The 14,349-nt window shown below is 42.0% G+C and overlaps 1 protein-coding gene across 3 annotated transcripts in view; it reads right to left on the bottom strand.

Annotated features, from left to right (window-relative positions):
* JAK1 (Janus kinase 1) overlaps positions 1–14,349 on the bottom strand; it is a 110,205-nt gene extending 95,856 nt beyond the window's left edge. Inside the window, exon 1 of one of the 3 annotated variants that reach the window (XM_038415024.1) lies at positions 14,069–14,349. The gene's annotated coding sequence lies outside the window, so the exon portion shown is untranslated. The remainder of the gene's footprint in view (positions 1–14,068) is intronic. The other 2 variants (XM_038415025.2, XM_038415026.2) reach the window with 2 other exon arrangements.

The raw sequence follows: 14,349 nt of genomic DNA, 5'->3' as shown, positions 1-14,349 counted from the left end.
CCCAAGTTCTTGACCTGCTATTTTAGTTTTATTGTGGTTCTATGTGCTGCATAATATCTCTAAAAATGTGAGACTAAACCACTTAGTCCTGTGAGTTTCACCTCCTGACAAACTCTACACAGAGTCTTGGTCCGAATATCAGGACAAGCTAACTCAAAGGAAACAAAAGTTAAATCTGAAAGTGTCAAATGACTTTTCCAATCACAAATCCATTTGTTCCACATTGAAAATCCATATCCAGTTTTGTCAAAAGTTGCATCTGGGAGGATGTACCAATACAACATCACCATTTCCTTGAAGGTTTCAGAGTAGCAGCCGTGTTAGTCTGTATTCGCAAAAAGAGAAGGAGTACTTGTGGCACCTTAGACTAACAAATTTATTAGAGCATAAGCTTTCGTGAGCTATAGCTCACTTCATCGGATTTCCTTGAAGGATACTTAAAATCAGAATAACTAGCAGTGAAGAAACAGAAGCAGCAAATGAAATGTCAATAATGAAACAATGTTGTGTCCAGAGTCTTAATTCTCACCTATGGCCCCATATATGTCTTTACGGAAAGTGAGTAACAATATGTAACCATGGCATGTTATGCAACAAGTTGTAGAACTAATGATTTTTCAATCACTTATTAAGATGAGTTAGGCTCTTAACTCCTCTGGTTAGTAAACAACCAAATTTTATAAACAGATTACTACTATAACATAATTGGCTGAAAAGCATGAATAACCATTTAAAGGTAACAAGCAAAAGGAGATAATTAAGCTTTTTTTTGTTTGTTTGTTTGTTTTAAAGCAAGCCCTGACACACTGTCTCTAGCAACACTACATTATTTTCCTACAGTTGTTCCAAAATTGCTATGATGTCACAGTTCAGAGCAATTGTCACACTACGGCATCCACCTTGTCTATGCTAGCATCACTGTGGTGTTACCATGCACAGGAGGTAGCAACAGTGGAAGAATCTTAAGGGAGGAGGAAAAAAGCCTTTGGTGACTAGAGAACTAGTGAAACTGACCAAGAGGCAAGAAAATACAAATTGAGCAAGTGGAAAGGTTTGTGGTTTGTTTGTTTTTTTTTGTTTTGTTTTTTTTTAGTCAAGACTGTGTAAAACTTTGATACCTACTGAATGCTTGGGACGATCTTAAGATTTAACATCCTTGCTCCTTTACTTAAGAGGATGGGGGGGTTGGGTCACCTTAAGTCCTCTAGCAAAACCAGTTGCCAGGGAAGACCAGACTTTGCCGGCCATTTCTGTTATTTCCAAGATAAAAGACAATGGAGGAGAGTGGGAAGAATTTTAAGGCTTTCATACTGTTCATACATTTAAGCAAAAAAAAAAAAAAAGCAAACCCCGATTTAAAAAATCCTTTGCGGGTCACCTTTAAACTGAGTGTCTATCCTACCCCATCATCTTCTCATCATTAATTCTCTAGTGAGATCACAAATAAGATAGCCAATTGCTTTTTGTATGTTTGCTTTTGTCTTGTCCTTATCATGTTTGCCTAATTGAAAATAAATCTTAGCATCAGTAAGGATTCCAACCAGCATTCTTGTAACAGCAGTGCTTTTCTTTTGCTAGAGGGGAAAAATAGACTCCTAGCGTACTGCTGCTATGCAAACTTTGGTTATTTGTCATAGGTGTTGTAATTGAGGCAGGGGACACAGCCCAAATATAAGCTGCCTATGATAGATGCTCTTGTTTTAACTAACTTGCTTTTGAGTCAGAGCCCAAAATAAAGTATTCAACAGCCAATATATCAAGGTGGTCTATGCTAGAAAATTAGGTTGGCATAATTACTACACTCAGGAGTGTGAAAAATCCACACCCGGAGCGAGGTAGTTAAGCTGCCCCAAGTCTCCATGCAGACAGCACTAGGTCAACGGAAGAATTCTTCCATCAACTTAGCTACTGCCTCTTAGGGAGGTGGATTACCTATACCGACGGTAGTGTCTACACTGAAACACTGCAGCATTGTAGCTGAGCCCCTGTAGCATTTCAAGTGTACACAAGTTCCAAGTCTGAGGGTATGTCTACACAACAAGCCATATCCGGCAGCAGCGAGACTCAGGCTCAAGCTATAGCACTAAAAATAGATGTGTAGTTGTTCAGTTTGGGCTTGGCTGTTGAAGCCCATCCCCTCCTTAGGCTTCAGAGCCTCAGCTCCAGCCCAAGCCCAAATGTCTACATAGCTATTTTTAGCGCCATATTGTGAGCCTCAGTCCGAAGACCCAGGTTCTGAGGCTCGCTGCTGCAAGCTCCTGCTTGCTATGTAGACCTATCCTAAGAAGCCCAGCTGTCAGTTCTGAAATGTCAAAGGTTATGTAGAGGTACCTAATTTCAGTCCTCCTTTCCCACTCTGCTGTCTCCAACTCAAAACAGGTTAAATAAAATAAGTTTAGCCACAGAACTTTAGTGCAAGATAAAATCAACACAACCAACCCAAAGGCTCATGCCAACTCTTGGTTGGGACTCTGGGGAAGTATACTGCTGTTATAGAGATCCTTATATCACCTGTTCAGGTTAGGGTTCAGGATGACAAAGCATAAACGTTGACACGGTGGGTGCTCTGGGGCTGGACCACCCACAGGAAAAAAAAAATAGTGGGTGCTCAGCACCCACCAGCCACCCGTCGATCAGTTGTTCAGCAGGCCCCACCAATCAGCTCCTCCCTACCTCTCCCCTCCCCTCCCCCCCTTGCCTCCTGCCCACCACAGATCAGCTGTTTGGCAGGAGGGGAGGTGCTGGAGGGGGGAGGGCAGGGAAAGGCAGAGCGATGGGGGAGCGTACTCGGAGGAGGGGGTGGAGCTGGGGTGGGAAAGGTGGGGCAGAACCTTGGGGAGGGGGTAGAGTGGGGGCAGGAAAAGGCTGGGTGGAGGCAGAGCAGGGGAGGGGCACCCTGGGGGAAAGCTGAAAGTCAGCACCCATGTCACAAGGAATCTCAAGCATATTAACTTTTGAAGGATTACCACATGATGTAAGGGCACATCTTTTATTTCAAATTTAATTATAAATCAATGTTCTATTCCCTTTTTGCAACAGGATGAGTCTGATTCATCCTATGTGGATTAGTCAACAAAAAATATAATTACAATGGGACAGATATTGTTTTCCTGTTTGCTACAGTTGAAATGGGTATGGATTCATTATAAGAATTTCCAGCTAATAAAAGTGAAGCAGTTTGAAAAATATAGTTTCACTTGGAACATTAGCAAGCTAGTTTTCATCAATTTAAGTTTAATGTAGGAGTTAGAGCACAGATGGGCAAATATGGCCCGTGGGCTGTATCCAGTACCATCAGGGCTTTGGATCCGGCCCACGGGATTGCCACACACACACACCCCCACGCCACTCCCAGCATCCAGCACCACATCCCAGCAGTCCCTGGTGGAATGGGGGGCCAGAGGGCTCCTGCTCTCGCCTGCAGGCACTGCCTGCCGCAGCTCCCATTGGTCGGGAACGGAGAACCACAGCCAAAGGGAGCTTCGGGGGAGGTACCCATGCAGAGCCCTCTGCCTCCCCCCTTCTCCAGGGGCCGCAGGGATGTGGTGCCGGCCACTTCCAGGAGCGACAAGGCGCGGTACGGCGTGGGGTCAGGGCAGGCAGGGAGCCCACGTTAGCCCTGCTGCGCGCCGCTGCCACCCCGGAGCTGCTCAATGTAAGCGGCGCCAGGCAGGAGCCTGCATGCAAACCCCTCCTGCACACCGAACCCCCTGCCACACCCTGTACTGAGCCCCCTGCCGCACCCCGCACCCCTCCTGCACCCCAACCCCCTATCCTGAGCCCCCTTGTACACCCTGCACCCCTCCTGCACCCCAACCCCTTGCCCTGAGCCCCTTCCTGCACACCACACTCCCTCCCGCACCCCAACCCTCTGCCCCAGCCCTACATTCATGGCCCTGCATGCAATTTACCCACCCAGATGTGGCCCTCAGGCCCACAGTTTGCCCACCTCTGAGTTAGAGGATGATGACGATGATGATTAATGACTACCACTAATCACTTATTTTATTAAAAGATCTCAATTCCCTGTAAATTCCTACTATGCCAGTTGTCACAATGGGTAAACAATTGGTACTACCCTCTACAATCTTCTCAGAATATTTCTCAGAATAGTTCTGCTAAAGTGATCAACAATGAAATGGCAGTGATACTTCAGTTATCTTTAGGGTTCAGAGTCACTAATCATTTGAATAACAGTAGCTGTTAGAGGCCACAACAGTTCAGGGCTCTTCTGTAGTAGATACTGTACAAACATATATAGGGCCCTACCAAATTGGCGGCCATGAAAAACGCATCACGGACCATGAAATCTGGTCATTCCCCCCTGTGACATCTGTGAAACCAGATTTCATGGGGAGACCAGCATTTCTCAAACTGTGGGGTCCTGACACAAAACGATGTTGAAGGGGGGGGTTGGTTGTAATGTTATTTTAGGGGCTTCATGGTATTGCCAGCCTTACTTTGCTGCCTTCAGAACTGGGCAGCCGGAGAGCAGCAGCTGTTGGCCAGGCACTCCTCTCCGAAGACAGCACCACCGAAAGCAGCAGCGCAGAAGTAGAGGAGCAGTACCACAACCCTCCCTACAATAACCTTGCAAACATCCCCCTGCCCATTCCTTCTTGGGTCAGGACCCCTACAATTACAACACTGTGAAATCTCAAATTTAAATAGCTGAAATCATGAAATTTACTATTTTTATGTATTTTTACTATTCCTATGACCGTGAAATTGGTAGGGCCCAGAACATGTACTATAAGACAGTCCCTGCCCCTCAGAGCTTCTGGGTGTTAAAGCTCCCAGTGGGAGCTTTTCAACATCAATTACAGTCAAGCACCTAGCTCCCACTGGAAACAAAAACAGGAGAAAGGTGCCTAAGCCTGTCAGACAGTCAGAGTGTAAGGAGAAAAAGGTACAGAGGAGAAGTGACTTGCTCAAGGTTAGACAGCATATATGTTGCAGAGCCAAGATCAAAACACAGGTCTTTCAACTCCCACTCCAAGAATTAACACCGCATTGGTAAGTGGAGGATTCAGTATACACCTATTTCAAGTGTTTCAGTCAGTATGCAGACTCAGGGAGACCAGATCTACATCTGTTCATAATCTTAAGCTTAGTTAGAAATTTAATTTTTTAAAACTTAAATAGGTCAGAAGCCAGAAACATGTCAGTACGACATACCAGTGAGTACTGGACAAGCCAAGTCCAACAGCTGACACCTCCCTCCCCTGTAAGTAAATCACCACATTCAAATGAGTAAGATTCCAAATACTTAAAGAACAAAGCTATCAACTGTCAGTACCTGTTGTGCTTTTGTAAGCCTGCTACAATGTATTACTTGTTTAACACCTAGTTAACATTAAGCCGTTCTTGCTATTTTTGGAGTTCAGCAGAGCTGGATTAGAACTGTGACTTGTTATTCTGGTTCACTGGGGTTTCTCTGCTATAAGGATTTTTAGCAAACGTGAGTATCTCTTATATCAATATGGAAAAACTAATATCCGTTTAGGTGAAAGAAAATACAATTTCTTATCCTCCAGTGGGCATTAGAGTCACTGGATCCCATGTAAACATTCCCTTTGAATCTAAGGGCCAGTTTCAAATATGTTCCCATCAAATAAAAAACTGTAGTCAGTACCCCTACTCATTTGTTTTCACTGGCTTCTCAGCCACTTCTTCCCTTAGTTCAGCATAATTTGAATTTTGTCTGCTAACTTAATCCTATAACTTCCCACCTTTTCCCTTCCCTCATTTTATCTGCAGAAAAACGAACAGTCCAGCAAAAGACACCTATTAAAAAGATCAACAAGTGTTAAATTATTTATAATACAACTCATCTGAATAAAGAGATGTATATTCATGTCTATGTTGGCATCAGAAATATCCACACAAGTGCCAACTGTGACAAAAACAAGCTATTATAATGAGGATGACAAAAGCAAGATATGAAAAGTGAGTCATTCTGTATTGCTCTAAATGAAATTTGTTCTTCCAATTAGTTCCTCCAGCTTAACATTTCTGTTCTATCAGTTAGCTTACTACCCTACTTAGCCAATCGGAGAAAGCAGGGTTTGGAGTGGAACAGTGGAGCTGTAGGTTTTTGCCTCCCAGAGCTGGAGCAGAGCCGGAGCACAGAATCTTGACTGCTCCACTGCTGCAGGTTTTTTTGTTTGTTTGTTTGTTTGTTTTTTCCCATACAATACAAAAGCAAAGAAGAAATCGGCAACATGCAAGGTGGAAGAGGAAGTGAATGGCGAGCTCAAACCATGTAGCTTTAAGACAAGTGAAGCAAGCGCTGTGAAAAGTTTCAAGCTTTGGCAGCATGTAAAATGTAACCATCCTGAAAACTTTGCGGCTCTGGTTACAAAAAAGGACCAGGAAGATGAGGCAAAACAGAAAGCAGACGCAGCTAAATGACGTTCATCTGGCTCTTTAAAAACTCCTGGAAAAAATTTTTTTTTTGCAAAGCTTCATCTGAAAAGAAACCCAAAACTGAGCAAACAAAATTTGACTCGTATTTGAAGTCCTCAAAGGTTACAGTCACCATGGATGCCAATACTTTCTGTGAAGGGCTGATGGAAATGGTTTGCTTCAGCTCAACACCACTCACTACCTTTAGGCTAAAGAACAAAGGATTCCAAAAAATTGCAAGTGAAATGGGTCAGCAGCTTGGCATTTCGAAGGGGCACGATGCGGTTCATCATTTAGTTGTCAGCACAGCTGAGTCTGGTCGCGAAGAACTCAAGAAAGCTTTGGACCAAAAATTGTGCTACCTGAAAATGAATGCCGCAACCCGTGGAAACAGAAGTTTTCTTGCAATCAATGCTCAGTACTACGAAGAAGGAAAATAAAGCTGTGGTAAAAACCTTGGACATAATCGACACTGAAGGGCGTCACAATTCTTCATGCATGAAAAATCAAGTAAAAGCTATTTTAGAAAAATTTGGGATCAGTGAAGTGCAAGTGCTGAGCATCTGCGTTGACAATGCAGCAAACATGACATATGCCATCAAAAATTTCAGCAAGGACAATGAAACCATTTCTACATCTGAGAACAGGGATGTGGACAGAACTGGAGCTATTTTTCCTGATGAAGGAACTAAAGGAATGGATGAAATCAAACTCAACATGGATGCTGCTGCGCAATGAGTTAATGAGCCTAGCCTCATACTTCCAACATGGCTTCATGAGGACGACTCAAAAGTCCAACTGATGAGGTGTGGTATTAACACTGTTCAGTTGGCAATCTGGGATGGACTGAACAAAGAACATGCGAAAAAATTTCTGGCAAAAATTTGACAAGTCATTGTCAAATTACGAACATCAAGTATTCGAAGTGTTCTGCTTGATCTACATGGGGTAACTCAATCATTGGATAGTGTGACTCGTTGGCGTTCAACATTTGTGATTGATCAGCTTCTCATTTTTCAATCTTACTGTGAACGAGTGGCTGCTGCTGGAACAAGAGAACTCAAGTTAACAAAAGCTGAATGGGACGAAATGAAGAACCTGCGAGACCTCTTGGCAAAACCAAACCAAACAACTATGAATCTTCAAGCTGTTGATGTAACCCCGGGAGTTTTAATGAAGGAATGGCGAAAACTGTCCACCATTTTCTTGCAAGAATTTTGACAAATTGCAGAAGGAATACTATCCTCCATGCAGAAATGCGAAGAGAAGCTTTTTGACTATATTCATTTCCTTGCTGACGTTTGTTGACCCATGGTATCAGATTCTTCTTACCTTAAGGGAAATACCAAAGGCAAAGGAAGGACTCCTTGATATTGCTTGATGACTGGAAAAACAAAATCTATTGCTACATTTGAACTCGGCGAAAGAGGTTGAAGAAAACAAAACACAACAAAAGGAGTCATCCACAATCATATCTGCAGTTTCGGAAAGTTCACATCCTTCAGAAATAGCAGGCTGTTCTCAAACTTCCATCTCCACTCTGAATTTATTCGAGCATCCATCTCTGAGACATCTTCAACCATCGCAGGGAAATGGAAATAATTTAAGCACCAATTCTTCAGAAGATGACGCCTTCAAAAAGAAATTGGATAAACGAGAAAGACGCCGGCGAGTTTCTGCAATTCATAATTGTAATGAAGCATTATTTGAGAGAAACTTTCAGGAAGACTGTGAGGCGATGGAGCCTATTGGTAGGCTTAAAAGTTAAGTCTGTTTTTGAGGCCATTCACAGCTACCCACACCACATTCAGGCTGCCTGTAGAATTGCTTAGAACATACCAACAACTCAAGCTAGTGTAGAGCGACTGTTTTCGGCTTTAAAGTTTAATTTTAAATTATTTGCAGCAGACTAAGACGGACGACTTGATTGCTGCAATAATTTTTTACAGAATGAATTATGAATGATTCTAGTTTGTATCACTGATATTTAAATTGTTTTAAAAGTCTGAATAAAAATGTTTTCAAAATTACAGTATGCACTTTTTTATTTAGTTAAAAATTAATTTGAGTCGGAGCGCAGAGTCTGAGTGGAGCTGGAGCAGTCACTATTGGTGCTGGAGCGGAGCTGGAGTGGAGCAATTAAAAAGACTACGAGACACCTTGTCAATCTGATGATTTTTTTTTGTCAGTTTCCTAATTATTGTAAAAAAAAAAAAAGTCTCCCTAGTCTGTGAAAGACTCATAACTGGACAAACAGAAGGAAAATGTTGACAGTGACCATATACAAACTGTTGTCAAAACCACAAAGCAATTTAACAGAATAATTTTTCCTCTAATTTTTCATTTTTAATAACGCCAAGTTTTAAAAAGAAAAGTTTATGAATTTAAAAAAAAAAAATCTTTTGTCCCTTTGACTATTTTATTCCTGAGTTCTCAAAATCCTGCCTCTTGAGGTTCAGGTACCTTTTCTTTTGTTTGTTCTATTCTCCTAGTAAGATGGACTTTGGTATCCTTCAAGCCCTTTAAAAAGCTTTATTGTTGAACAGAGCAAGTAGAAAGCATTATAACTGTCTGAATCATATGTCAAAACAGTCAAAGCAATTTGCTCTAAAAGCAGCAAGTGTTTGTTTGCTATTACCCAGACCTGAAAAACCTTAACTGCATCCTGAGTACTCTAGAGATTTTATGGTTGTGTTTACATCCTGAATACACCAAGGATTTTATTATTGCATTAAAGCTTATATTATTCCTGTAAGGAACCGCAACTTTTGGAGAGGAAAGGGAAGAAAGGCTCAAATGCTGCCAATTTATCATTCAAAGGATTATCTTCTCCTCCACATGCACACAGCTCCTTAATACTGAAGGGCAAATATACTTCCTACTGCCCATTAACTACTAATAGATGAGGTATGGGGCCAGAACTAAGACCATAGATCCAAACTCCTTTGAGATCAGCATCTAAACTTTGCAGCTCAGGCTCCTCTCTATAAATTAACTCTTTTAGATTGTAAACCTGCTTTTTTGCTCATTGGTATTCTTCATGAAGCCTAAAACCTATTTTGTCATATTTTCAGTGTAAAATATGTATATCTCCTCTAGCTCAGGCTGGATGTATGATCAAACTTACAAATATAAATTTTGTGTGTGTGTGTAGATATATTTAAAAAAAATTTGTTTTACCTGCAATTACTAAAATAATCCAAACACCTTGCTGTTTAGAAAAATTCAGAATAAGCTCTGAGGTAGAATGTCTGAGGACTCTCTTATGGAGTTTCTCCACGATTCTGTGGAAGGGGTGGGGAGGTAGTACTATCCCCAATAAGCTGGAGAGCCCACCCTCAAACTGGCAGAACCCCAAAGACCTGCATGGATTCTACTGGATTTAGTTCAACACTGGATCTGACCCATGGCACCCTTCATGCATCCCCACCAAACTGTGGCAGCATGGTGATCCAGGAATCCCTTTGGAGTGCACTGCAGAAAAAAGAATGCAGCTTAAAGTCTTTGAAGCGGGGGGGAGGAGGAGTGGGGGGATATGTGCATCCCTCCTACTCTTCCCTCTGTGTAGACCTCAGATTCCAGAATCTCCCTAAAAGGCCTTGAAGACAGTATTGTGATGGTGGCTTATACTTCCACGTAGGAAGGGGGAAGCCTGTGCATGGATTTGAGAGAGATCCAGGCACTAGTTTGCAACACTATAAAATGCACTAACATTTCTATAGCTTTTACAAATTTCATTTGATCACAGCACAAAAAGTCTTTGTGAAAGCACCTTTCCCAGTAAACATATTCCACTCATCCAATAAAGAACCCTGTGTAACTGTACCTTTCATTCAGCCTAGATGTGTGAAAAATACTTCCAATGGAAGTGTGCAAGAGTATTAGAAACATTACTGTGGATTTCACCTTTCTGAAGTAAACAAAAGGAGACTAAAAAAACAAGGATTGGTTTGACTTCAAAAGTTGTCACCTTTTCATAACATATCAAGAAAAATTCCCAATAAAGGCTTTGTTTTTCATTTTGTAATTTAGACACCAGTTTGTTTTCCTATTATGTACTTATGTGGTTTTTACTTCCTGCATTTTAGCACTATTTTAATAAAGACCATAAATAAATTAATTTGGAAATACTCAACTGTTCCTAAAATCTGTTAATACACCTCTACCCCAATATAACGCAACCCGATATAACACGAATTGGGACAGAACGCGGTAAAGCAGCGCTCATGGGGGGGGGGGGGCTCCAATGGATCAAAGCAAGTTTGATATAACGCAGTTTCACCTACAACACAGTAAAAAAATTTTGACTCCCAAGGACAGCGTTTTATTGGGGTAGAGGTGTATTTCTAACTTCAGAATCTGATTCTCTTTTAGAACCATATTTTAATATTAAAGAATGCCCACTATATTTTCCACCGAATGCATCCGATGAAGAGAGCTGTAGCTCACGAAAGCTTATGCTCAAATAAATTTGTTAGTCTCTAAGGTGCGACAAGTACTCCTTTTCTTTTTTGCGAATATAGACTAACACGGCTGCTACTCTGAAACCTGTTATATTTTAATATTAGTTACTTTTAAAGAGGATTCATATCTTATTCTTTGAATACTGAGATTTCTTGAATTTAATGAAATTAGAGATTCTTTCCAGTTTTAAATATGTTTATATTCTTCAGTAAGTTATTTAAACTGTTTAACACTTTGATTGTTTAAGCACAGTATAGTAAGCTTTTTCTAACCCGTCCCAAGAAAACCTCTGCGGTTTGTGGACTTGCTCTGTACAAGATTAACAAATTCTTCTTATAGGAATCTGATGAATGCCTTGCAAATATTGTGAATCCTAACTGGAAAGTAGATGGCATTTGCAAAATAGAAAGGGAACTGTGGGAATGTGTGCAAATGATATTTTAATATTCCACATTTGATACCAGTCTAATCTCATTTATGACACAAGAACCGTAAATTCTTTTTCTGATCTTCCAAAGTTATTTGAATGCATGTACTGCTCCAGTCTAGGTAATCTGCTTTGTATTTATAGCCATGTAATGCCATCTAGTACTAACTGAGCTCAAGGTGCAATTTCCTGCACACTTAAGTGCCTGGAGGAAGTGCCTACCACTCCCCATATATGGTCACAATAGAACTTAGTGCACACTGTCCACTAGTGATTAAGCGGCATCTAAGATATGTAATGGTACTTAAGCAGAGTCAGGGAACTTGTACTTTGATTTTGCCCCATAGAGCCTGTATGAAGTAGTCTCTTGTACAGAAAATGTAACTTGTCAAAGCAAGCCTCTGGAGTTAAAAGTTGAAAAACTCAATACCTTGTCAAATGTAATACTTAGCTCAGTACAAACCCAACTCTCTGAATTCCAGCTTAGTTGTAGGTTGGTTGTATCCTCCACGTTTTCAGCGCCTGAAGCACTATTTCCATGGCATCTATAAGCTATGCAGGACTGAATCTTCTTATTACCCAAACACCCAATTTTTTCAAACAAAGGATTCTAATGTACGCTGAAACCTTCATAAGACTGGTACTATTTGTAACCAGACTGAGTTTAAGCATGTTTCATATTGAAAAACTGCTGTGTAGTTTCTGTTCTAGTCCCCCATATACTTAAGCATGGGGATTGACCTATTTTAGTAAATATATTACAATTAATCATTTTCTACGTCTGTAGTCTATTACTAGACTCTTAGTACATATATTTTTTTAAAGTCTCCTCCTGCCTTGACTGTAGTGTTTATACTGCTAATACTGATAGACGTTTGGGGTGTGTACTTGGATGGGGCTGAAGATCAGATGTGATGTGCCAATTAGGCAACTCACCCATTCTATCTCAATGCTTGCCCAACAAGAGCTATTTCAGACACTTTATAGTTACTGTCTTTAAAATGCACAATAAACTAGAGATTATGAAGGGTGCCAGGAGAGAGCATCTTCTCTTTAACCAAAAAAAGAGGTACAACATTGGCAGTGACAATGCTAACTCGGGCCCAATCCTGCAAACGTTTTGTAATAGCATTTGCCAGACCTGGTCCTTAGTTTGCACAAGTAAAACCAAAACTAAAAATAATTATGTTTCAAAGTATTTGGCTTCATTTACCTAAAGTAAACTATGCCCCCCCCCAAAAAAAAAAACAGCTGATGCTGTGGAAGACTTGTGATCTTGAAATTAGTTAATGTGGGTCCTTTCTGGCTTGTGCATCTCCACCAAGAAATTATTGCATTTGTAAAATTCTACTCCAGCTCGCATCAACAAGCATTTTTTGTCTTCTTTTTCATAGCTTTGGTTCATCTAACAGATTTAAAAAAAAATTCTTTAAAAAAATATTCAGCTATTGCACTTTAAATTCACCCTACCTTAATCTGAATTAACTTTCAAGTGTAGACAAGCCCTGAGTATCACAAGGAACATATTTTGTGAGCAAAAAAAGGTGGCATTTTTACACATCTTTCCTGACCATAACACTACCTTTAATACTAATGAGCACTTATCAGGATTGCACTATTTTGTATCTTCCAATGACAATAAACCATACTGATACTTTTGCAGAATATAATTTTGCGCTGTAGCATTGTAATGATTTGATTGTTCCTGTGGACAGAGAATATAAACTGTTTTCTTAAAATGGAATTTCAACACTTTAAACTATCACAACCTGTGACATGAAGTAGCAAATTTAACAGGTTTTCCAACATCACTATAAATGGCATCAAACAGAAAATTAACTTAGTATGGTGGGTGTAAACATCTCAGAGATGGGAAAATTTAAGTATTGCCAACGTTACTAAGATTCCTTCCCACAAGAGTTTAGAGATATAGACTTTAACGGGTTGCATTTTCTTATTGAAACTTCTAAACTCAATGTAAAAATGACAGGTTTCAGAGTAGCAGCCGTATTAGACTGTATTCGCAAAATGAAAAGGAGTACTTGTGGCACCTTAGAGACTAACAAATTTATTTGAGCATAGGCTTTCGTGAGCTACAGCTCACTTCATCGGATGCATTTGGTGAAAAATACAGTGGAGAGATTGATATACACACACACAGAGAACATGAAACAATGGGTTTATCATACACACTGTAAGGAGAGTGATCACTTAAGATGAGCCATCACCAGCAGCGGGGGGGGGGGGAGGAAAACCTTTCATGGTGAACACCCAGGACGAATTATTTCTGTATGTTTCTGTATACCCTACAGAACTGGGGCAGGGGCGAAGTTTGATCCTTCTCACTGCATTCTGGTTACTGGGATGTGTGAAAACTAGCCCGACTAATCCGATGGGCGGGGAGAGCTTGCCACAAATACAACCGTCTGGAGAACACAGGATGTTCTTGCATGATATAAACAGGATGTCAGCCATATCGCTTCTGGCTGGGCTGTGAAAATCCAAATTGCAAAGGCAGTTTGTTTGTTTTTTGGAGGGGGATGTTTAACTCTTGATCTCCCAGCTTGAACTCAAGGCCACACCAAAGCATCCTGCCGCCCAGGGCAGCCCCGCTGCTGCGCCGCCGCCCCGCTCTGCGGCCCCCTAGCTGGAGGCTCGCTCTGTCCTGGGCTCCCCCCTACGCCGCCCTGCCTGGCCTTGATGGGGCAGCGAGCGCGGCAGCTCATCGCACCCGGCCTCAGCCGCGCTCCCCTTCCCGGGCTCACTCACCGCTTCCGCGTGCGGCTTCCAGGCGGCGACGGGAGAGTGGGTGACTGGCGGAGCCCGGCCGCCCCGCTTCGCTCACTCGCTGCCCGGCATGGCCCCGGGCCGGAGGGGCTCGCGGGGCGCCCCAGGTCCGTGGGCGCTCGAGGCGACGGGAAGAGCGAGCAGCGCTGGCTCGGCCGCAGCCCCGTCTCCTCCTGCCTCAGCGCAGACAGCTCCCTTCACTCTCAGGGGCCTGCGCATGCGCACGGCGTGTCGCGCGCGCGCGCGCGCGCCCCCCCCCCCCC

The sequence above is a fragment of the Dermochelys coriacea genome, chromosome 8 (genome assembly GCF_009764565.3).
Source record: "Dermochelys coriacea isolate rDerCor1 chromosome 8, rDerCor1.pri.v4, whole genome shotgun sequence".
NCBI lineage: Eukaryota > Metazoa > Chordata > Testudines > Dermochelyidae > Dermochelys > Dermochelys coriacea.
The sequence above is the reverse complement of the archived record's forward strand: the minus strand, read 5'-3'. Positions and strand labels throughout refer to the sequence as shown.